Source organism: Eschrichtius robustus, chromosome 4, assembly GCF_028021215.1.
Source record: "Eschrichtius robustus isolate mEscRob2 chromosome 4, mEscRob2.pri, whole genome shotgun sequence".
NCBI classification, from domain to species: Eukaryota; Metazoa; Chordata; class Mammalia; order Artiodactyla; family Eschrichtiidae; genus Eschrichtius; species Eschrichtius robustus.
The window spans coordinates 142,012,288-142,036,194 of record NC_090827.1 but is presented as its reverse complement, the minus strand read 5'-3'; positions in this window follow the sequence as shown (position 1 = coordinate 142,036,194).

The following is a 23,907-nucleotide window of genomic DNA, read 5'->3' as shown; positions in this document are numbered from 1 at the left end:
CTTCAGCAGCATCGAGCTGAGAACATCAGGCCTGAAAATGATCCCTGCCATCAAGGTATTCCTTTCTCCCTGTCTCTTTTCCATGTGTAGCAATATGAAGTAATTTTGAACAGAACTGAAAGAGGACAACTAGCATCTGTAATCCTAGCTGTAAGAAACAAGGGAAGATGTTGTTTCCAAACTTTTCATTCTATGAAGTACAGGAAGGAATTCTGCAAGGGCTATGGAATCAGCACCAATGAGCCAATCCTTGATCTCTCTATAGTCAAATCCTTTATTTATTCAGTTTCCATATACATTCCTTTTTCCCATATTTAAGTTTCTTGATAACAACAGCAACAAAAATAAAGTATAATACAGTGCAGTGACAGCATCTATAAATACAAACAGGCCTGCAGAAGTCAAATAAGTCAGTGTATCACCTTGCCTAGTGAATCTTGAACACAAGCTCATTTTTCTATATAACACGAAGCCCTTCTTTGAGATACTATTGTGTGGAATATCATGATGGCATGTTAGGTATTTAGAAGATTCATAGTTGTTATCACCAGAAGAACTGTGTTGGTGAGAAAGACAGGTAAAGATAAAGAGCAAGGGAAAATTACTATGCCCTCCTTGATAGAAGGGGACCAGTATACTTGATCTAACACTGGATGACTGTCTGGTCTTAAGATACGACATCATTTGGAGCAGTTTATCATTTGCTTCTGAGTTAGCAGATTAGAAACTTAACAGTAGCAGTAGACTGATCACCAATGACAAATAAAAAAGTCATATTGTTGATCCTGTGCATAATCTCTATTCCTGTCACTACAGCAAATTGCATGAGCCATTTGATAAAGCATTGAGATGACTGGCTGGAGAAATATGATTTCTAAGAAGAAGTCATATTGTTCACCTGGTTACTGAGATGTTCTTCAAGATATAGAACCAAGTTATTAAGCATTCATATGGAAACAAGCATTTTCATAGCCTGGATGCATTTTGTAAGGTTTATCCTAATACGTCTACTTATATTTTCTATTATTGCTTTATACAAGTCTCTAATCACTCATGAAAACAATTAACCAACATCCAAAAATCACTGTAGATTTAAACCTCCAATGGTAATCTTTCTTTCCTGATCATTAGGACACCCAAATATACTGCTTGAAGCTCTTAATCCACTTGTCATTCAGGGCTGCCTTAAAATGGGACCAAATGACAGTAATAGTTGTTTTATGTCAAGGGATTTCTGGACTTTCAATCTCAATTATCTTAGGCCAGCATGGAATCTGTATTTCATCTACTGCTTTGGGAATTAGAACCACTCTCAGAAAATCAAGGTAGCATATTTTTATATGAGACATGTAGTATATACACTCATATCAATGAATTTATTCTGCTCTAAAATCGTTCTCCATTCCCTGTTCTAGAAACCTCAGAATCCATCCCTTTTATAAATGATAAAATCTTGCCCCTCTTCTAGTAGGTATGCCTTTCATTCAAGGTAAAACTTAATAATTAGCTCTTTGTGCTATGCTGATTTCTGGCCTCTAATTTATTTATTTATTTATTTTAAAATCTTTTTGGAGTATAATTGCTTTACAATGGTGTGTTAGTTTCTGCTGTATAACAAAGTGAATCAGGTATACATATACATATATCCCCATATCTCCTCCCTCTTGCATCTCCCTCCCAGACTCCCTATCCCACCCCTCTACATGGACACAAAGCACCAAGCTGATCTCCCTGTGCTGTGAAGCTGCTTCCCACTAGCTATCTATTTTACATTTGGTAGTGTATATATATCCATGACACTCTCTCACTTCGTCCCACCTTACCCTTCCCCCTCCCTGTGTCCTCAAGTCCATTCTCTACGTCTGCGTCTTTATTCCTGTCCTGCCCCTAGGTTCTTCAGAATCATTTTTGTTTTAGATTCCATATATATGTGTTAGCATATGGTATTTGTTTTTCTCTTTCTGACTTACTTCACTCTGTATGACAGTCTCTAGGTCCATCCACCTTACTACAAATAACTAAATTTGGTTTCTTTTTATGGCTGAGTAATATTCCATTGTATACATGTGCCACATCTTCTTTATCCATTCCTCTGTCATGGACACTTAGGTTTCTTCCATGTCCTGGCTCTTGTAAATAGAGCTGCAATGAACATTGTGGTATTTACTCTTTCTGAATGATGGTTTTCTCAGGGTATATGCCTAGTAGTGGGATTGCTGGGTTGTATGGTAGTTCTATTTTTAGTTTTTTAAGGAACCTCCATACTTTTCTCCAGAGTGGCTGTATCAATTTACATTCCCACCAACAGTGCAAGAGGGTTCCCTTTTCTCCACACCCTCTCCAGCATTTATTGTTTGTAGATTTTTTGATGATGGCCATTCTGACCAGTGTGATGGCCTCTAATTTAAATCTGGAAAAAATGAAGGGTGGCATGGGAAGACCTGCCTGGCTTTTACAAAGGAATATCTTGGGTGATTCATCAGTCAGAAAGAAAATTTGGCTTATTCCAGGGGGAGAACCTTGGTGTAGGTTGGCTATTTCAAAGTACTCTAAGTCATGCACACTTCCTAAGTGCCATTACAATTTTGGGATCCACCAATTTCCATAAATTTTCTAACTTTCACTAAAGATATCTGGCAAATTGAACCTACTTTATAATTCACCAACCCACAGAATGAGACCTGGAATCTCATTTTCAGGTACAGCAACCGTATTGTTATAAGAGATAAAATAATTATTTTATGTTAGTCATAGAAACCCTCAGATCTTCTGACTTTGCTATGAGATAAGAAATTAAAAGCTGGTGCCCTTCATTCTCTATTTTTTAAAGATTTTCCCGATTGATTAAAGCACCCAGACTTCCATAGTCTTTTCATTACTTGCAAAACCCCTAATGATTTTTGCAGCAAAGATTTGGCCACCCAGACTTGCCTTTAATGCCTTCTATTACTTAATTTCAGGTGCTCATCAGTGACAATCCAAGTAACTAAATGTGGAGTTTTAATGGATTAACTTTTCCTCACTTTATTGCTTTCAAAACTAACTAGCAAATTCCAACTTCCCATATTCTTGAGAGCGTGTGGCCAATGGATGTTACTGATAACAGTTACTCAAGTATTTAATGCTTTGAGTTGTTAGCAACAGTACCACCTTCGCTATTTAGAATTGTAGCTACTTTATGAAATCACTGTGAAAGTGCAACCTCTAGAAACATCTGCTAATCCACACTGCAGAACTGGACCACCAAGGGTATTATCTGCTGGCTCACAATCAGAAGTTGCACAACTGTGAAGCGCTGTTTATAGAACCAATTCTTCTCTGCCAAGAAGAGGAGGCTGACAAAGTTGAAGCAGTCTCGAGGATCAGGACATCAGTACAGGATCCAAAAGCACACGTTCTCGTCCGTTGATCTGCTTCTTCAAAATGGACGCCTTTTTCTACATGGAGCTTAATTCTTCCTCGAAATCCAATAGCTGAATCTATGTCATGCCTAAAATCTTAACTAGAAAAAGGTCTAGGAAGTGTAGTTTTACCTGGCCTGTTCTCCTCTTCTCCTAGAAAGTATGATTAAAAGGGATCAGTGAGTATTGAGTAAACAAATCTGTATCATCAGTATAACATTGTTGGGCCTTTAAATTATGTCACTTATATATTTTATAAGTTTTGTAATTTATATGCACAAGTTTTAAAGTCTTTATTTTGTAGAATAGAATATAATTTGTTAATAAAAGGAAAAAAGAAAAGAATACATTTATCTTTATAGAAAGACTAAGAAAAATATCTTAGGCAGATCTTTGTTACTTATTTGATTAAAGAAAATGGAAAAAATATATGGTCAATTAGAATAATCTGCAAATAAGAGCATATAATTTTTAGCCTTGTTCATAATTTGATAAAAACAAAAGTCCAGGATAAAAATTTGTCATATTCTGTAGTGATTTCTGATATTTTAATATTTTATATTTAAAACATTTTATTATATACCAATAATTACTCAAAATATTGTATTTATTAGTTATAAAAAGTGAAGAAATCAGTCCACAGTATCACATTAAATAAACTTTAGCAAAGTATTCCCAAAGACTTATGTAATAAAAATGCTGTTTCAGTTTGTTGGAGGAGAAGATGGAAAAAGTAGTCAAGGGTAAATAAGGGTCATAAAAGAGAGATAAAATATAAAATTCATAGAATAACCAAAACAGAATACAAAACTAAGTTTCAGAAATATTAGGGGGAAAAGACGAGAAAAATAGAAGAGGAAAAAGACAATAACAAAAGATAATACGGGAAGATAGTAGTTGAGAAAAGGCATTTGAGTATTTTAAAGGTGGCCTTGATAATTTATTTATCAAACAGACAAAAAGTAAGCACTATTAACTCTGCTTGAAGATAGAAATAATACCTACTTTGTGAAAGAATTATGGATTAAGGGAGGGTTTTTAACTTACCAAATTACTATATATGTAGTAATACTGGGAGAAAATATATATTACATATATATATATACTAAAGACGAAGGAATGGGGGATATCTCTTAATTTAGAAAAAAAATGTGAAGTATTGGAAGCTAGTATTATCCTAAGGAACACAATTTCTAAGATTTAACACTTTTTTTCCTGGGTAGCAACACTTGTATTAGAAAAGAAGAACTATTCCACTTGATGTGAGATATATTGTTAGCCGACATCATGGAGGGTTTCCATGTAGAGGTCTATTATTTTAAATAGCACATTAGCATTTGCATGGACTTAGCATAGGAACAATATTAGGGGACCATTGTCTTCAGAGTCTGTATCTAATTATTAACTGCATGCAAGACCAAAAACCATATGAGGATTACGATAATGACACTTTACATTTGTACAATACATTTCAAAAAATGATTTCCTGTAAATTATCACGTTCAGTTCCTCACAACAATGATATCTTTTTATTCTGTTTACCAAAATCAAAGGGGATCTCAAGAATATTTCTTAAGATTTAATGTTATTAATAACAAAACATAGTACTGAATTTTGGTTTCAAAATTTTCTTTTCAGAAAGCCCAATTTCCTTCTATTTTACCATAGCCCCAATTAAGGTTAATGGTTTTCCTCAACTATTCTTTTGCTGCTAACCAAGTTTTCATATTATTGGGGGCTATAAGCATGATTCAAGTTATTGCAGGTTTTAACTACTCATTTTTTAAAAATAATTTTATTTTACATATATGATCTAAATATATGAAAAATATATATGCTGGCTTTGCTGGCTTTGCAAAATGTATTTGGAAGGTTTCCCTCCTCTATTCACTGGACATATGTTTTTTGCCACTCTAACTGAGAACGTGGCAACATTCAAAGTACAAAATGGAGTACAGAGCCAGCAAAATCTTCTATTTTGTGGTGTTCTTGTCTGATACCATAACCAGACAAGAACGCCACAACATAGAAGATTATAGGTCATATAAATAAATTGACAGGAAGACCCTAGTATATTCTAAGTGTGGAAGAAAAAAAGTAAAGAATGAACTTGAACATACTTAGTTATGATAATTTAGTTTCTTTCAGGCAAACTTAGACTCTTGAGTAAATTAAGGCCAAAGAGCAGGAAGAAAAGACAGAAAATGTAGATGATTGTAGTACAATTTTCATTCATTTACTAATTATACTCCTTAAAGAAAAATCTCACAATGTATTTTTTTTCTTATTTATGCAATGGTTGGAATCAATAGGCAATACAAACTACCTATAAAGTGCTCTAATTTTGAGGTTTGAGGATGCAATTCTGATTTGAGGATGCAAAACTTTGAGGATGGAAATATGATTATGATACAAAAGCAATTTAAAGGGCCCTATGTCAGACATTTCCTCAGTTTATGATTGTTATCCCAGTATCCAACATTTGTCCTGGAATGTCCATTTTTTAACAAAGTATTTTTATTAGTAACTAATCAAAATAAGCTGCAAATGGATATTTTAGAACTCCATTTTGTACTTTGAATGTTGCCATGTTCTCAGAGTGGCATAAAACACATGCCCAGTGAATAGAGGAGGGAAACCTTCCAAATACCTTTTGCAAAGCCAGCAAAATCTTCTATTTTGTGGTGTTCTTGTCTGATACCAAAACGAGACAAGAACACCACAAAATAGATTGTAGGTCAATATCCTTGATGAACATCGATGCAAAAATCCTCAACAAAGTATTAGTAAAATAAATCTAACAATACATTAAGAGGATCATACACCATGATCAAGTAGGATTTATTTATTCCAGGAATGCAAGAATGGTTCGTTATCATCGAATCGATCAATGTGATGCATCACATTAACAAAATGAAGGATAAAAATCACGTGATCATCTCAAAAGATACAAAAGCATTTGACAAAATTCAACATCCATTTATGACAAAAAAAAAAATTTTATACAAAGTGGATGTAGAGAGAACATACCTCAATATAATAAAGGCCCACAGCTTAAAAAACAAAAATTAAGAACTAGGCAGAAGCCTGAACAGACATTTTTTCAAAAGAAGACATACAGAGGACCAACAGACACATGAAAAAATGTTCAACATCACTAATTATTAGGGGAAAACAAATCAAAATCCCAATTAAATATCACCTACACCTGTTAGAATGGCTGTTATTGAAAAGATAATAAATAACAGATATTGGAGAGATTGTGGAGAAAATGATACCCTCCTACACTGTTGGTGGAACTATAACTTGGTGCAGCCACTATGGAAAACAGTATGGATATTCCTCAAAAATTTAAGAACAAAACTACTATTTGACCTAGCTATTCTACCTCTGGGCATTTATCCAAATAACAGTTAAACACTGATTCAAAAAGATATATGCACCCCTATGTTCATTGCAACATTAGTTACAGTAGCCAAGACATGGAACCAACCTAAGTGTCCATCAATGGATGAATGGATAAAGAAGATGTGATATATATATGCAATGGAATACTACTCAGACATAAAAAAAAGAATGAAATCCTTCCATTTGTGATAACATGGATGAACTTTGCAGGTATTATGCTAAGTACAAGTCAAACAGAGAAGGACAAAATACCATATGATTTCATTCAAATATAGAATCTAAAAACAAAACAAAACAAATGAACGAACAAACAAAAAATAAACTAATAGATGCAGAGATCAGATTAGTGGTTACCAGAGAAAAGTGGGTTGGGGGATGAATGAAATGAGCAAAGGGGGTCAATTGTATGGTGATGGGTGGCAACTAGACTTGTGGGGGAATCACTTGGTAGTGTATACAGATGTTGAAGTCTAATGCTGAACACCCAAAACTTATGTAATAAAAAAATTATGTCATTTAAATTATTTTTATCTCCTCATTTCCCTCTCAAAATTTCTGGGTTTAAATAATCAATTTTATAGTGAATCTACTTAATAGTATTCATGATGGATAGATAGAAAATGTAAGAAAAAATAATTTTATTATACCATGAGCCGAAAGTGTTACAAGAGACATGGGAGAGCAGGGTGATTACAGAGGTAAAAGGAAAGAACAAGCAGAGTGTATCTCTGTTTTCAGTGCCTCTAATTCATACAGAATATGCCCTTACCATAGAGACTGTCATGTAGCCTAGCACGATGTTTTTTAAAAGAACTTGAATTAAAGAAGATCCAAATGGTCACGAATGAATGCCTTTTGGATTTATCACTTTCACAATCTAGATTTCTCAAATTTATGTTTTATTCTAGATAAAGTAACATTCCTATCTATTTAAAAAACATTAGTGGAATTTTAAGAATAATTTGTACAGATGAGATAGAGTTTTAAATCAAATCACCCAGTTAGTAGATGTATAATCCTAATTTTCTTAAATTCACCTTTCTAAGGGTAAGGCAATAGAGGTTTATAATATTCAAGTAATTTGCCAAACCATAATTGGCCATAGAAAAAAGATATTTTGGGACTAATGACCTCTTAGACCAGATTTACCATAGACTCTCACCACCTTTCTCCTCATGTGTTTGCCTTTCAGCCAGAGGTTTCAATGCAAAGAGTATTCTGGGACGGAGTTATTTATATAATTTACCTCAAAGAGCATTTCATACATATCTAAAGTATATATTTGAAGATTTAGAGGCAAACTATTTTGAACAAACAACAAACTCTATTCTACTATAATCTACACCATGAAAGAAAGAATTAAAACAAGCCAGATTTTGGGTGGGGAGAAAGCCTAGGCCAGAAAAAAAAAAAAAACCAGCCAATTCGAAAGGAAGGCTAAAGAATGTGAACATAAATAATTTCTCTGAAGTAGATGTTTGTTTATAAGTTGAAAATTCATTTAAACTCCTCATCCTCATTGTATGGGCAGAAGTGACATCACTAGTATTTTAAGTATCTTTATAGATTAAAAATGAGAGTAAAAATATAAGTGAAATAGGATATTGAATCACCTCAGTAAGAAAGAGACTTATTCTTTGATTTGTGTGTTTTCTTTCAAGAAAATTACTTTTTATCAGAAAACTATCTGTGAGAGGATTTATAGTGTTAGCAAATGAACAGCATGTATGATATGCTTGCATAGTAATTTGAAGGAAATATAGTCAACTCATATATATGTCAATTTAGTGGTAATGAAAAAGTATTATGTTTTCCATTGGTTAAGTAAGTACTAAAGCATTAAGTAAAGACAAATATTTATACTATATTTCCCATGACTTTATTGAGGTAGAATTATTTTATTGACCAATCACGCATGCATCTTAAAAAGTAGATATCCCAGGTTCAGTGTTGGGCAGGTATATGGACATCCGTTTCCTATGGAAAAATACTATAAAACTTCACACAACAAAATATTGTGTAATGAAATGCATTTATTTTTTCTCCAAAAATAAATTTATCTGTGTAGCATAGAGTATCGTTCTAAGAATATAAAATGTAACTCTTGCCAAATGAGCATACAATGTAGCTTTCGAAAAACTGAAAAGCTTTATAATGAGAGATAGTTGCATTTGTAGCAAACATCATTCTACAAAAAAATGGGATTTAAAATGTGAGGTAGACTGGTGCGACACCTGACTTGATAAACAGCAGCTGTGATCTCTGTACATTTCTATTAGAGGATTAAAGAAAACATTTTCAGTGCTAACATTTCTATTTTTTGTCTTATACACTAATTTAAAAATAGTGATCATTTGGTAAAATTGTTAATTCAAGTATTTCTTGCCTAGCCTGTCATGATAATTGACTGTAGATGTCACACCACTAAAAACATCATAGAAAATATCCAAAACAAGCCAGAAGTTTCAGCTACCACCCTTAAGAGAGCTTTTCTTTTTGCTAAAAATAAGAACTAAATAGAATGACCTGTAATTTAGTTGAGACACAATGCTGATTAATAATAAAAGTTCCCAACAATTGAAATCAAGAAGGAAAATGAACCTAAAATATCTCAATTGATAACCAGTCAATAGGTCCCGTTTGGCTGTGCTTGTTATATTCCAATCACTAGGCGAACTGCTTTCAATGGATTACCTCATTTAACTCTCAAAACAATGCTATTTCAAATGCTATTACAATATCAGCAGGGAGACTGAAGCTTAGAGTACTTAATACTATGCTCAAGGTCATATAGCTAGTATGTTAAAATGCCAGTATTAATATCCAGGCCCTATGATTTCACAGTTATACATTCTTAACCACTACTGCTGCTGCCTCCCGTCATTCGCTCAGGTTCCTAAAGTGGGGGGAAGGGGACGGCCGCACAGATCCAAGAGGATGGAAGGCTGGCTTTGTTTAATGAGGAGTCTAGGTCCTGCCCATGCCTCATTTGGTTGGCCTGCAGTATTGAGGACAAGTTTATGATGTGCCCTCATCATATTCTAGACACAGGACTTTTCAGGGGAACGACTTATCTCCAAACTCTCTCTCTCATGAATGAAGTTGAATATGTTTACATAATTCTGGGATACATATAATTAGCATAGGAGAAGTACTACTCGAAATATGAGGCAAGTTAGGATAATGATGGAGCGAGGAGGTTTTGTGAGTGGATGGATATACCACACTAATAAAATTAGAGTTCTTGTAGAATGAGCATAACAATAGTACTGACTCAGAATTTGAAGTCTAAAATGAGATACTATATGTAAATATTACTTATAAATAGGAGGGTTTTTTAAATTGTAGAAGGATTTTACATAGTATTGAGGTTTTATTGTTTTATTTTTTTTCCTACCTCTCATATATTACCTTAAATTTTTGACAAAGTGAAGCCTCTTTACATGTATTTTATTTCATGAAGAAAGTGCAGTTGTGGTGACCATTATCACCAGGAAGGTCTATAAACAGAAGATGTTTTTAGAATACAATCATACACTGCTACTTAATTTTTAACTTAGCCGTCAAATATTATAAGGGTAAATGGTATTATAGAAATGATGTTTGTAAGCAATTTCTTATAAATTCAACATATTTTTATTATTGAATTCTAATTTACTGTGATATCCAGGGCAACATTTTGATCTTCAAATCTTTAGACTCTTTTAGAGTCACATCTCAGGGCTATAAGCACACAAGTGCTCATCAAGCTAGCCAGCTGGTTGGACTGTTACAAGGTATCAGTTCAAAACATACACTAGGGCTTCCCTGGTAGTGTAGTGGTTGAGAATCTGCCTGCCAATGCAGGGGACAGGGGTTCGAGCCCTGGTCTGGGAAGATCCCACATGCCGCGGATGCGGCTAGGCCCTTGAGCCACAATTGCTGAGCCTGCGCGTCTGGAGCCTGTGCTCCGCAACAAGAGAGGCCGCGATAGTGAGAGGCCCGCGCACCGCGATGAAGAGTGGCCCTCACTTGCCGCAACTAGAGAAAGCCCTCGCACAAAAACGAAGACCCAACACAGCCATAAATAAATAAATACATAAAATTTTTTTTAAAAAATACACTAAACACATTAAATCAAGGGGTAGAAATAACATTTATCTAAAAAATAAAATAATGTTTATCTTACCATTAATTTTACTTTTTAAAATTACATGTGAATACATCTCAGAAAGGCCACTTATGTATGTGCATGTGTTTAAGAAAGTTTCCTTATAACATTAAAGCATTGTGGTGCTCTACGACTGGGTAAATTAAAATATTGAAAATTTCAAAACACTTTTGCCAATATATGTAAATCTGTTTTCCTCAAAAGTTTAGAAGTGAGAGTTAACTGGTGCCATTTTAGAGAAAGTGTGTGCCATATAACCTAATTGCCAAAGCCTCATTTCGATGTCAGACGAATCCAACAAATCAGACTGAGTTTCTATCCAAAAAGTCTGCCTTCATTTTTCAATTCAGAAAAACATGCTGATGCCTGTTTGCCTGAAAACTCTCTGGTTTCTGAGTTCTAATTCTAAGGTGGATATAGGCAAAGTTTGGACCTTGCCACGAGTTTGTTACCTGCATGTTATAAGGTGCTACCACCCTCAATGTTTCACCTCTGTTCTCTTCACCCTCTGTCGTGCACCTCTCCTCAGGAGTGATCATTAGGGGATAGAAAGGTGAGGTCATTAAATAAACGCTGTTATCAACCTCACCACATTTTGCAATATAATATTCCTACAAGTTAAAAATACGGTTTTATCACCCTTAATAGTGGTATCTCTAAAAGGGAGAAAGACATACCTTCCTGGTAGTTAGATTAAAGGAAACTCCACGACTATAAATATTTTATATTGTTCTTTGCTTAGAACCCCAGCATTTTTGCACCCCACATACACCACAAAAACATTCCAGGTAACAGGTATGTCTTCCTTATAAAGTTGGAAAGGGTAGCAGGGGAGAAGGCCTCGGAATGGGAGGAATGGAAGGAGATACCTAATGAACCTCGTCTACAAGTGCAGGTTCATGAAAGTCAGGTTTAGGGAAAAGTCTATATGGAAGTTAAGGACCTGGAAAGTTATTCTCCTACTCCCCAAGAGTGTGTGTGTCATAATTTGAAAATCCCTGCATGATTCTGTATTAACCTCTGAATAATTTGAGGTGAATGGATGTATTGAGAACTAAACTCAATGGATTCACTAGAAATTTTGTTTTTAACTCCATTTAATGTAACAGTGCAATGGTGTTAGTAACTCGAAATGGATTATGATTACTATTATAACAAAAAAATTAAGTTTTTTAAAACAAGTTTACACATTATTTTAAAGTTTAGTTTAATGTTTTCTGGGAGTAGTTAATTTTATTTCAAAAGAAAGTAGAAAGAAAATATAAGGCAGTTTGCAGTTGAATTCAAATGATGCTTAGTTTTAAGAAAGGAAGCTAAATCAATAATAGCAGAAGTTTTTCTGGAGAAAAAGTCAATTTATGAGTCACTATACGTATCATTGTTTCATTACGGAAATCAAATGCATGTAACCATTTATTCTCTGTCTGTTTAGAACTACAAAGAGGGATATAACTCATAATATATTTAAAATAAAGTTAATTCATATAGTCACATAGTCATTAAATACACTAGTCAGTAGTAAAATTTTAAAAATATAGTTGTATGCATAAAATAGCCACTGCCTCTTTTCTTTATTGTATGTTTGATCTTGTTACATCAAGATAAACTTTAAGAGCATATACATTATTATAGCCATCCCTTTTCTTTAGGAGCAAATTTAGAATTATCATGAAAAAGTATCATAACATGTTGAAGATCTTGACACGAAGCAGAAGGGTAAAAGGTATATTCATTGTGATTTTTATTTAAACTGAAGCTCATACAAAGCTGACAGTACAAAAACAACAGCGACAGTGAAAACAGAACCCCAAGGGTTTGCTTCTAAACACAGTGTGGTTTCTGTTTATCTAGTTTTAATTTACTTTGATATGATTTTTGTGGTCACTCATGAAAATATTATAGTAATCACAACATCTAATTTAAAACTGAAATCACATTTAAATAATTCATAGACATACTTTTAAGTTCTTTCAAAAGATAATCAAGTTTTAATGCCAGTTTAAGTGCCTTTCGGTCCCTTAAGAGACCTCAGTATCAGTCTAAACTGTTCCTAACAACAGAAACAGAAAAATAAATGGTGTATCACTGGTTTGATGAAGATGCAGCAGAGAAAATAGATGGAGGTGTTCTTTCCCACAACAAAAATAATTATAACTCTCTCATAGCCGTAGGTATCTAAGAGCTCAAATTTCTCAGGTTTTAAAACGTTTTCTCATAAATGGAGTCAATTGAAAAAGTAAGTGGCATCTGCTGTTTCTGTTGAAACCATTGTTTTTTCAGCTCATGGTTTTTCCACAGAGAAGTGTGCAAAATGACCCCTGAACTATGTAAAATATTGTTGTATTCTCTTAATCAATTCCATTTAAAATGTGGTTTAGCTTGAGAGGCTTTTGAAAACTTTTAAAATAAAATCAGGTCACTTGAGAATTTAGCATGGAAATGTCAGTTAAAACAATAAAAAACTATATATTATAGAATAAATTTAATATTAATTATTTTGGTCAGCCTATTTGTTCAAACTAAACATATATTATTTTCACTCTCTTTTCAATAACTGGTTCTCCCTTTTTATGCTTCTTCTTTTTTTTCGCAAACTCGGGTGAGTGACTCTTTAATTTCAAAAACAAAATGATCTAAATATTTCGTACATTGTTTATTTGGATGTTAAGCATATTCTCCATGGAAAAGGTTTATAGCCTTCACTTTGTAGGTTCCTTTCAGTTGTATTAGTTATTATAATTATTAAGCTTTCATTAGCTCCTCTCTATTGATTTATATTTGTTTTTTAAACTGTTATATGGCTTCCCAACTAAAATCCATTTTGTAGTCTGAGAAAACATCAATTTAAAAATATTCTTTACACCTCTACTCTGAGCATTTAATCTATTGAAATTTTATCTCCTTTAATTCATTATTTTCCAGTTTTTGGAAAGTTCAGGTCCTTCTTGTTTTAGTTTGCCTTATAGTCTTTGAAACACTCAACCGTACCTAAAATATATGATGCTTAAGAAATATTCAGTACATAATTGCTGCTTTATACAAATCTTGATGTGAGTTATCACGTATTGAAGTTGCGATGGTTAAATTTTACGTGTCAGTGTGGCTAGGTTATGGTGCCCAGCTGTGTTTGGTCAAACACTAGATGTCGTTGTGGTGGTATTTGTAGATGGAATTAACATCTACGACCGGTTTACTTTAGGTAAAGGTGATTATCATTGGCAAAGCAGGTGGGCCTCATCCAATCATTTGAAGACCTTAAGCACAAAAACTCAGGTTTCTCTGAGAAGAAGGAACTCTGCCTTACAACTGTATCATAGAATTCTTGCCTGAATTTCCAACCTGCCTGCCCATTCTACAGATTGCAGACTCAAGAGTATAACATCAACCCTTGCCTGACTTTCCATCCTGCTGATTTGTCCTATGAATTTCACACTTGCCAGCCCCAACAATCAAGTGAACCAATTCCTAAAATAACGTATTTTTAAAATAAAATAATTCATTATATGTACATGCATTCCTATTGGTTATGTTTTTCTGGAGGATCCTGATGGATACAGAAGGTATATGTATTTTGAATATTAGAGTATGTTTAATATCTGTATTTGTATGCATTTTTATCATCCTTGTTACCTAAGTTCCTTATAAGTTACTATATATCACAGGCTAAACTATGATATGGATTTTACTTCCATGTAAAATAGGTGGTCTGCATTCAAATCCTCCATCACCTTTTACTTCCCCCTCCCCTAGGATGTTTTATTAGCTCAGTTACCTTCTAGTTGAGATGGGTCAGCACACAATTTCCTGTTAACAGTAAAGATTGAATGAACACATCTTACCTGTCAGGCACAGCTTTGATCTCATTCTCCATGGTGAGGTAAAAGCCACTGCAAGAAGACATCATTTGCCATATTTCTCGTATGAAACTGTAGGCACACATGGATGGAATGCTTTAAGCTTTTTCCAAGAAAACAGAAAGAGTCAAAAAAGAAAATCGAAGTGTTCTTTAAAGCAGTGAGAGATTCTGGATTTCTAATATTAGATTGGGGCCTTTTTTTAAAAAAAATTCATATAACACCAAAGGAACTCTGTAGAAGATGTATGCATTTTTTTCATTCCTGCTATAATATAAAGCATGTACTACACTTGAAAAAAAAAACATAAAGAGCATACTTTAACTGTACTAAATCAATATTGGTGAAACTCATTCTAAGACTACTTAGAAGAAGCTAAATGCCGATGTTATTCTTTAACTGTACAGGAGTAAAAACTGAATATAAATTGCTTTTGCAAAGGATTTAAAGCTTCTCTGTAACTATCTTGTCAATTTTATTGGCAGAGATACCTAGTTAAGGCATTTTATTCAAAATTTCTCTGTGAGCAAAAGACTAATAATGGCAAGCATATTGAAACCCTATCTTAGGAGATCCTAGTCTATTTTTCCCCAGTGCTGTGAATCTTGATTTGTTTGTTGTTTGTTTGTTTAGTACTATCAAAGCTTTCTCTTTATATGGATTAAAATGAATTTTGATGTCCTTTTTTATTCTTTCAGGGTTTCTTTATACTGTAACAATGCTTCACTGGGTTCATTACAATTATGTCTAATTACTATTTAGAATTTTTCCTATTTACATAGGCCAGAAGAAAACCAATAATGAGTTTTACAAAATGTGCACAACATTTTACCCTTTTAAAAACAATTATTAGAATAAAAGAAAGCTGATTTTTATGACTGGCTTGAATTAATACATGTAACTAAAATTATTATTGGTATAGTCAAGAAAGAAATGGCAAATCACAAGTACTTTAAGAATATGGGATTAATCTCTTTAATTGTATAAAAAAGAATGTGGGATTAATTTCTTTAATCATATAAATAATTTTCTATGAAATAAAAAATATGTAAGCAGGCATTTCATAGAAAAATAAATATATGCGGCCAATAGCAATGTTTAAGACAATGAAAAATCTTCATTATTAATAAAACATTTAGCAACAAATATTAAATTATATAGCCTGCCTTCCAAAATGGCAAAATTTGATAAATACATAAGAACCACTGTGGCCTATTAGGTAGGCAAAGAGACATTCTTAAATGTTTCTTTTTTTTTTTTTGAATTGAAGTATAGTTGATTTACAATGTTGTGTTAATTTCTGCTGTACAGCAAAGTGATTCAGTTATACATATATACATTCTTTTTTTAAATATATTCTTCTCATTATGGTTTATCACAGGATATTGAATATAGCTCCCTGTGCTATACAGTAGGACCTTGTTGTTTATCCATTCTATAAACAACATAGTTTGCATCTGCTAGCCTCAAACTCCGGCTCATTCCCTCCCCCAGCCCACCTCCCCCTTGGCAACCACAAGTCTGTTCTCTGTGAGTCTGTTTCTGTTTCATAGATAAGTTCATTTGTGTCATATTTTAGACTCCACATAAAAGTGATATCATATGGTATTTGTCTTTCTCTTTCTGACTTACTTCACTTAGTATGACAATCTCTAGTTCCATGCATGTTGCTGCAAATGGCATTATTTCATTCTTATTTATGGCTGAGTAGTATTCCATTGTACATATGTACCACATCTTCTTTATCCATTCCTCTGTCAATAGGCATTTAGGTTGTTTTCATGTCTTGGCTATTGTAAATAGTGCTGCTGTGAACATAGGGGTGCATGTATCTTTTTTACTTATAATTTTGTCCAGATATGTGCCCAGGAGTGGGATTGCTGGGTCATATGGTAGTTCTATTTTTAGTTTTTTGAGGAACCGCCATACTGTTCTCCATAGTGGCTGCACCAACTTACATCCCCATCAACAGTGTAGGAGGGTTTCCTTTTTTCCACACCGTCTCCAGAATTTGTTATTTGTAGACTTTTCAGTGATGGCCATTCTGACCAGTGTGAGGTGGTACCTCATTGTAGTTTTGATTTGCATTTCTGTAATAATTAGCTATGTTGAGCATCTTTTCATGTGCCTGTCAGCCATCTGTATGTCTTCTTTGGAGGAATGTCTATTTAGTCCTTCTGCCCATTTTTTGATTGGGTGGTTTGTTTTGGTTTTGTTATTGAGTTGTGTGTGAGCTGTTTGTATATTTTGGAAATTAAGCCCTTGTCGGTTGCATCGTTTGCAAATATTTTCTCCCAGTTGTCTTTTCTTTCTGTTTATGGTTTCCTTTGCTATACAAAAACTTGTAAGCTTGCTTAGGTCCCATTTGTTTATTTTTGCTTTTATTTCTATTGCCTTGGGAGACTGACATAAGAAAACATTTGTATGATTTATATCAGAGAATGTTTTGCCCATGTTCTCTTCTAGGAGTTTTATGGTGTCATGTCTTATGTTTAAGTCTTTAAGCCATTAAATGTTTCTTATGGCAATGTAAATTGATTCTACACTCTGATATGTTGATAATAACACAGAAAATTCCTTAAGTTTTTCTATATCTTGAGAAAATAATTAAAAATGATAGAGTTAGATACCAGCATGTGTGATATAGAGTTTATTCCTTTATCCACTCTTTTATTTCAGTATGTACTGAACACAGAATAACTACAGACACTGATCCTGTGGATCTTGTGGTCAAATAACAAACTTTCCTCATCCTCACCGAGATTCAACTCAGCTAAGGGACAGTTGCCTTTTAAAAAGTAATTATACATAGTAATTTCTGCTTTATTTAAGCTCCATTACTTATCTCTTGAGTGACTTTGGGCAAGTTATATATTCTCTACATGCTTCAGGTTCCTCAAGTATGTGTATATATATATATATATATACATATATATACATATATGTCAGACAGATGAATACAGAGAATCACAAGCAGAAACCTCTGCAGGAACCAGTGCCGGGTTAGGAAAAGCTGAACTGCAATTGACAAATTGCTGAAGGCTCAGTGAAGCTGGAGTTCTGAAGGTTAAAAACTTAAGGAAGAACCAGTCATAGGTGGCCTCCCATACATTTTGTGAGTTTTAGCTCCAGAAGCCCAACCTGGTTCTCATAATGAAGATTAGAGAAAAATCCCCTCATGCTTCCAGAACAGAGGGAGAGAAAAAAGGAACCATTTAAAAATACACCAGAGCATTCTGTTCTCCTAACAAGCCTTGGCTTTGAAAGAAAACTATTTTACCAGAGCCTAAACTACTGGGATTTTGTCAAAGCTTAACTGACTTGGGAGAAGGCAAGTACCCAACTCCAACCAACTCTAGCCATCCCGTTCCACCTACAGGGAGGGAGAGGGAATAAAAAACTGTGAGGCTCGAAGGCAGAGGCATAGATTCTCCAAAGGACAGTGACCTAATCATCAGACTGTGAAATGCTTCCCCTTTCCAACACATTACTAATGGTCTATTTACTATAGTTCCTTTTACCCAATACATCATGTCTGGCTATCAAGAAAAATTACAAGCATGCTATAAGGCAAAAAAAAAAAAAAAAAAAAAAAGCTTGAAGAGACAGAGCAAGTATCAGGGTCAGACTCAGTTATGGCAGAAATGTAGGAATTATCAGACTGGACATTTGAAACAACTATGATTAATATGGTAAGGATAGTAATGGAGAAAGTAGAAAGCATGCAAGAACAGGTCGACAATATAAGCAGAGATATGGAAATTCTAAGAAAGAATGAAAAAGATGTCCTGGAAATCAAATTAAGAATGTTTTTGATGGGCTCACAAGTAGACTGGAGTTGGCTGATGGAAGAATCTCTGAGTGTGAACATATCTCAATAGAAACTTCTTAAATGAAAAATGAAAGAAGAAAGACGGAGGGAAAAAGAGAAAGCAACAGACTATCTAAGCACTAGGGACAACTACAAAAGGTGTAACATACATGTATTGGGAATACCAGAAAGAGAAGAACAAAAGCAAGAGAATAAATATTTCAAGCAATAATGACTGAGAGTTAATTAATGGCATTAATATCAGACACTAAACCACAAATCCAGGTAGCTCAGACAACAGAAGGTGGAAAAATACCAAAACGAGTACACCTAGGCTTATCATTTTCAAACTGCAGGGAAAAAAATAAATAAATAAAAAAACTTTAAAGAAACCAGAGGAAAAAAGCACCTTACCTAATGGAGGAACAAAGATAAAATTATCCTCTGATTTCTCCTCAGAAACCATGTAAGCAAGAAGAGAGAGAAGTTATATTTAAAGTTCTGAGAGAAAAAGAAACTAACTCGAGAGTTCTGTACCCTGCAAAATGATCCTCCCTAAATCAAGTCTTTCTCAGACTAACAAAAATTGGGAGAATTTGTTGCCGGTAGACTTGCCTTGCAAGAGGTGTTGAAAGAAGTTCTTCAGGGAATTCCCTAGCGGTCCAGTGGTTAGGACTCGGCACTTCCACTGCTCTGGGCCCTGCTTCCATCCCTGGTGGGGGAACTGAGATCCCGCAAGATGTGTGGCGTGACCACAAAAAAAAATTTCTTCAGAAAGAAAGCGCTGTGGGTTGAATTGTGTCCTCCTAAAATTCATATGTTGAAGCCTTAACCCTCAGCATGACTCTATTTGAAGATAGGGTTTAGGAGGTAATTGAGACTTAAAAAAATCATAAGCATGGGGCCCTAATCCAATAGGAATACTGATCTTATAAGAAAAGGAAGAGAGGAAGATATCTCTCTCTCTCTCTCTCTCCCTCTCTCTGTGTGTGTCTTTGTGTGCTCAGAAGGACATGTTAGGAAAAAGTGGCCGTCTGCAATCCAGTTCTCACCAAAAACCAAACACTGCCAGAGCCTAAGTCTTGGATTTTCTTATCTCTAGAACTCTGAGAAAATAAATTTCTGTTTTTTAAGTCATCCAGTCTGTGGTATTTAGTTATGACAGCCTGAGTTGACTCATAGAATTTGGAACGTAGAAGTAAGGTACTGCTGTAACAAATACTTAAAAATGAGAAAGTAGCTTTGGCATTGGGTATTAGGCAGAGGCTAGGGGAGTTTGAGATGAGTGCTAGAAAAAGCCCACGTTGCTCTGAAGGGACTGTTGGGAGAAATATGGATATTAAATTTGATTCTCTTTAGGGGTCTAAAAGAAATAAGAACTGAAGAGCAAGTCTCTATTGTCTTAGAGAATACATATATGATCATGAACAAAACGTTGGTAGAAATGAATGTTAAAGGCAAATCTGATGAGATCTCAGATGGTGATGGGGAACATATTATTGGAAACTGGAGGAAAGGCAATCCTTGTCATAAGGTGACAAGGAGATTGAAAGAACTATGTTGTAATGTTTTGTGCAAGTGGAACTTGAAAGAGATGAAACTGATATGTAACTGAGGGGATTTCTAAGCAAAGTGTTGAAAGTGGGGCCTTTTTCTCCTTTCTGCTGATATTAAAATGTGAGGGGAGAGAGATAAATGGAAGGAATTGTTAAGCAAAAAGTAACCAGAACTTGAAGATTTAGAAAATTCTCAGCATATCCATGTTGTAAAAAATGAGAAAGATTTTGCTGAAGAAAACACTAAGGGCATTGACTGAACAATGTGTTGATAAGGAGATTAGTATGGGTATGAATCCCAGATCTAATCAGCCATTTCAGTAGAGGGCAACAAGAGAGATGGGATTATAGCAGCAGAGACACTGCCAGGTTAAATCAAAGAGAACACAGATAGGATACATAAAAGGGAAAGCTTTCATACTCCTGGGATTCTACAACACTGGATGACAGAGCTATTTGGCTGCAATAGCGCACTATTCTTTGAGAAAAGGAAGAAAGACACCAAAGGTAATTCAGAGGTCATCAGGCTGCCTCCTCAGTTTCAAAGAGTGGGACTACCACCTCCACTTCAGCAGGCCAGGCTGCCACCAAGAGAAGCTTGCGGGTTCGGCTGCCCAGCACTTCCATAGGGGCTGGAACTTCCAGCAGAGCCATGGGAGTGGGGCCATCACATAGGGCCCTGGGGTAATGCTGCCATCCCACTAGGACTGTAGGGCAGAGCATCTAAACAAAGAGGATTATTTTCCAGTTTTAAGATTCACTTTAATTTTCACTGCTTGTTTTGGATTTGCATAGGACTCATCCATCATCACTTTCTTTTTTTCCATTTTCTCCCTTCTGGAATGGGAATGTCTATTTTATGCCTGTCCCACCATTTTGTTTTGGAAGCACATGACTTGTCTGATTTCATAGGTTCACAGCTGGAGAGGAATTTTGTCTCAGATGAATTGTACCTCAAATCTCACCTGATTTAGATGATATTTAGAAAGACTTTGCACTCTAGACTTTAGAGTTGATGCTGGGATGAGTTAAGACTTTTGTGACTTTTGGAATAGAATCTTGTGTGAGATAAGAACATGGATTTTGGGAGATCAGAGACAGAATGCCATGAACTGAATTGTGACCCCTCCGGAGTAATATGTCGAAGCCTTAACCTTCAGTGTATACTGTATTTGGACCTAGAGTTTAGGAGGTGATGAAGGTTAAATGTAGTCATAGGGGTGAGTCCAATAAGTCCAATAAGACTTTTGGCCTTATAAGAGGAAAAGAATGAGATTTCTCTCTCTCTCTCTTTCTCTCTCTCTCCCTCCCTCGCTTTCTCTCCATGTGCACTCAGAGGAAAGACCATGTGAGGACAAAGCATCCATCTCCAAACCAGTAATAGAGTCCTCCTAAGAAACTGAGTCCTGCTAGAACTCCAGTATTGGACTTCCTGGTCTCCAGAACTGTGAGAAAATAAATTTATATTGTTTAAGCCATGCAATATGTGATATTTGTTATGGCAGTTTGAGCGGATAGTACAGAAGGAAAATGATACTAGTCAGAAACTCAGATCTAAATAAAGAAGAGAAAATCATTAGAACAGGAATAAGTAAAGGTAAAATAAAAATGTTTATCTTTCTTATTCTTTTTTTTACTGAGTTATATAGTTGATGTACAATATTATATAGGTTACAGGTATTCAATGCAGTGATTCACAATTTTTGAAGGTTATACTCCATTTACAGTTATTATGAAATATTGGCTGTATTTCCTATGTTGTACAATTTATCCTTATAGTTTATTTAATACATAATAGTTTGTACCTCGTAATCCCCTACCCCTCTATTGCCCCTCCCCCCTTCCCTCTCCCTACTGGTAACCACTAGTGTGTTCTCTATGTCTGTGAGTCTGCTTCTTTTCTGTATATTCACTAGTTTGTTGTATTTTTTAGAGTCCACATATAAAGTGAGATCATACAGTATTTGTGTTTCTCTAACTCATTTTACTTAGCATAATATCCTCCAAATCCATCCATGTTCTTGCAAGTGGCAAAATTTCCTTCTTTTTTATGGCTGAGTAGTATTCCATTGTATATATGTACCATATCTTCTTTATCCATTCATCTGTTGGGTACTTAGGTTGTTTCCATGTGTTGGCTGTTGTAAATAGTGCTTCTTTGAACATTGGGGTGCATGTATCTTTTAGAATTAGTGGGTTTTAAAGCCAAAGAAATTTATCTATATGACAATGTTTTCAATGTAGAGTGCCAAGTAGGAATGTGTTTGTAGATCAGGATTCAATTAGTTGCGAACAAGAGACAAAGCATTTCAGCAAACTAGGATTAAAGGGGTTTTTTACACATTAGAATATGCAGAAATGCTATTTAATCGATATAAAAACAGAGTGCAGTCAGTGTAGGAAGCAATCCTATTTTATTGAGGGAGCAAAGGCTGACCATATCAATGATGCTCTTACTGAGCATACATTTATAGGCTTTGAAAATGCGTGGCGCTCTACTAGATCATTTTGCAATTAATATAGACTGTTGCTGTTTTGAGTTTTGTTTTTGTCGTGTATTGGAGAATAAAAAAAAAGTTTCGTAAGTTGAGTTCTATTTCCAGGACGACAGAGTTAGCAGCTCAGCAGACTCATTCCCCAGCAAAACAAACAACATGGAAAACACTATTAAAACAAAACCCAAAGAAAATAAACTCCACTATTCTCAATCTCTGGAAATTGCACTAAGGGCATAGAATAAATGAAGTGTTTCTCTAGGATAATCTACTAAAACTCAGTAAGATCAGTGAGATTCTGACATTTGAGCCACCACCCACTTTTTCTTCTGCCCCTTCGTACCTAGCCATAGATCAGCTGGATGGAAGTTTCACTTAGGGTGAAAATATCTAAGATGAAGACAGCCCTTTTCTACTCTCATGCCTCAGTCAAGGCTTACTCTATCTCTCCAAGAGGGACAGGCCACCAGCATTTCTCATCCCTTCCGACTCACAGTTGAAGAGGCTAAATTCCTGGTGAGTATAGCAGAGGCTGGGGGCTCCCATCTTCGATTAGCCCCTTACTATCAGGACAAAGTCTCTTCTCCAGGCACAGCAGACAAGCAATACTGGGGCCTCAAATGCTCTCTTCCCAGCTTATTTGCAGGGTGGAGGCACTGCACCTGGAGAAATGGGGAGAGGAAAACCAGGAAGAACAGAGGCTACTCTTGGCCCAGAACACAGACTAGAGGCTCAGATAGTTTGCCTAGGACAAGAAGCCATGCATAAAACAAAAGAGCTCTGAAGCTCTCCTCAAGGCACTAACTTTATTTGAAACAGAGTGTGAAAATTACAGCCTAAGAGCACTCTTAAAATGTGAGTTCCTTTTAATTAAGAGCAACACACTAAACCACGGGCCACTGAATTCACAACAGAAAACTAGGGAAGGAGAAAGTGAGAAGAGCCCTCCTCGAGTTTAAACCTGAAAGACTGGCCTCAAAAACTACTCATGCCAAATATAATTTGATCAGACTACTGAATATTTTTCATGTCATAAGGCACTGTCAATAAAGAAATCAGTGGTAATTAGTAGAACCTAAGAAACAGGTATGTAATACCAAATAAAGTAGACAGTTTACCAGAGAGATCAGAAAAAAAGTGGAAAGCTGCCCTGCTAAAATCACTGTCATCTCAGTGTGGTCATAGCACACCCAAGACTGCTTTCTTTAAGAAGCCACATCAAAGTCTTCAGA